The sequence below is a fragment of the Myotis davidii genome, unplaced genomic scaffold (assembly GCF_000327345.1).
Source record: "Myotis davidii unplaced genomic scaffold, ASM32734v1 scaffold269, whole genome shotgun sequence".
NCBI lineage: Eukaryota > Metazoa > Chordata > Mammalia > Chiroptera > Vespertilionidae > Myotis > Myotis davidii.
Window position 1 is genome coordinate 1,673,385 of NW_006383008.1, and position 2,614 is coordinate 1,675,998.

Consider the following 2,614-nt stretch of genomic DNA (forward strand, 5'->3'; position numbering starts at 1 on the left):
GGTGGACCCTATGATCCAGGGGGCTGGCATATGTATTAGGCCATCAACAGGGTCCAAATAGGCACCTCTCCGCACACAGATGGGATCCTCTCTTGCTGGATGTTGTACGGTGGTGTGACACCAATGAAAAGGAAAACTAACACGCTCTAGCACAGGTGACAGTTGTATTAGGCTCAGTTGAATGAAAGCTGGGTGGCAGGCAGTGCTCACAGTGGATGGTGTCTTGGATACCCGCTCTGCTCCTGGCTAAGGATTCTTCTTGACCAGTCCCCTATGTTCCCATCATCCCAACTCAGGGAAGCCTACCCAGTCTCCCAAGCTAGGAAGCTCCACTCTCATCATGTTCTTCCCCTACACTTCCTGGGCACACAAGACCCTGCTTTTCCTCTGAGGCCTTTCGAAACTCGTAAACTTAAGAAGCAAATCTGGTTTGTTTGTTTCCCAAGCTTCATCTCTACCATCATCCCTCCTCTGAGGCAAGCTTTATAATGTGCCTACCTGTTGGAATGGTGGTGAATAGGCCAAAATACTAGGAAATACCAGGAACTAAAAATGTATCAATAATATCTAAAAGTGTCCTAGATAAAAGACGTACTCTCTTTGGGAAAGGGAGTGACATGGATCTCTCATCATTCATTTTATACCTTTACTGTTGATGTTTCTTATGAGGAACATGAATAACATTTATAACATTAAAATGCATTGGTAAATAAAAAGTATAACTTTTTAGAACTGACCTATAAAAATGGGTATTATAAAATTTGTAACTGCATTACTGGAAAATAGTAGGCCACATATTTAGAAAAAAGTTAAATATTTTGGGAGTTCTGAAATTAATCAGGGCAATTGGCAACTATACAACTATACCCTGCATGTAAGTAAAGTGTGGGTGAAAGATTAAAAATCAAACATCAGAAAACACAAGTAAATAGACCCCATGCTTCCAACACTTGGTCAATATAGACCCAAGACTTCTACCTTTCAGCTCTGACTCCATACTCTTTCCTGATCCTCTCCCTGTCTCTTTAGCCATAGTGGCCAACTAGTTACAGTGTTTTGGTCAGAGTCTCCTTTTTCAGTCATAGATCTTTGGCTTCTGTTTTAAGCATCAGAAACTGATTCTGGATTAACCTCAGCAAGAATGTGCCTTAATGGAAAGATACTGGTAGCTCAGAGAATCCAAGGACTGAGGGAAAACCTGAACAGTCAAGCCTTGAGAAGGACCAGGAACCCAAATAATATCCCTCTATCCAAGATTCAAAGTTCCTGGAGAGTCTAACTGGCTCAGTCTAGGTCCTGAGTTTATCGCTATGCTGGGCAGGGGAGAGGGAGCAGCAGGACCACATGGAATGGAATAAGGAAGGAATATTTCCCAAAAGGAGCGGTGACGTTCTCTTACCTCAATAAGGGGCAAGGGATTCAGCACAGGCAAAAGATAAGTAAATAAAATAAAAAATAGGTATTCATTACCTCCATCTTTTGAAGGGAGAGTTAACGAAATAATTTTATTACTATTTCCTTTAATTATCTCCTCTCCTGCCCTGTGACTGCTTCAAAACACATTTCAGATAGAATCAAAATTATTTTGAAACAAATAATTAAAGTTCTCTGTCATGATAAAAACTATATTTAAAAGTGATGAATAACCACTAAATATAAAGATGACATCGCGGTGACCTCGTTTGGAAAATTCTCTCTTTTACGTTTAGGCCACCTATCACAGAATTCAAACGGAACACTTGATGATACATCAAAATCTTAGTTTCTAATCTTAGAACTCTGTGTGGGATCAATTTTCACAGAAATTTCATCACTATTTTACAACAGTATAATGTAGATTAATGTACCTGATGCTTCTAAAATTCCAATTCCACAGCAGTAATGTATGAATTTAACCATGTCATTAAGAAAAACACACTGTTAACTTCATTCATTAAAATCACTTTTTCATTCAAACTTAACTAATGTTTCCCAGGTTACATCAGGCTAAAGGTAAAATAGGTCATAATAACTGTCAAATACAACAAAAATATCTCCCCAGCTTCACCCACTTCAACTTGTCTCAAAGGTGTTTTACCAGGAGCTTTGTTGACTATCCAACACACCCTCAGAACCCAGGAGATGGTCCTTTGGTTGCAGACACAGTAATTGCTGCTTCCATTGGTGCCTTGTAAACCAGCTCTTTCCTTTTTACTTACCTTTAAACAAAGAGCTCCTTTCTTTCAAACCAACGGTTCTAAGACAATGCAATCATGCCTCCCAGGGGACATAAGGTCTAGAGCAGTGCTTCCCAACGTGGGCACACCCCCCACAAGGGGGCAATTTGATTTTTAAGGAGGGAAATTTGAGAATGAGTTATTAACAGTGAATTTTTTTGCATTTCTAGTGGTTCTAGGGGCCTCACATACAGTATATAAATATATACTGTGATATTTATGCATTTCAGTTCTCTATTCTATGTTTTGAAAATTTATTTGCTATTTTTTTATAGCACTTCATGTTATTTTAACAATTTCTTAGTGATTTCTTCCTCAGTACTTCAACTGTCCTTTTGTTCTTTTATTTTTCTCTTTCATGGATGCCATGTTCTTTGGTAGCTTGTTTAGACCAAGTT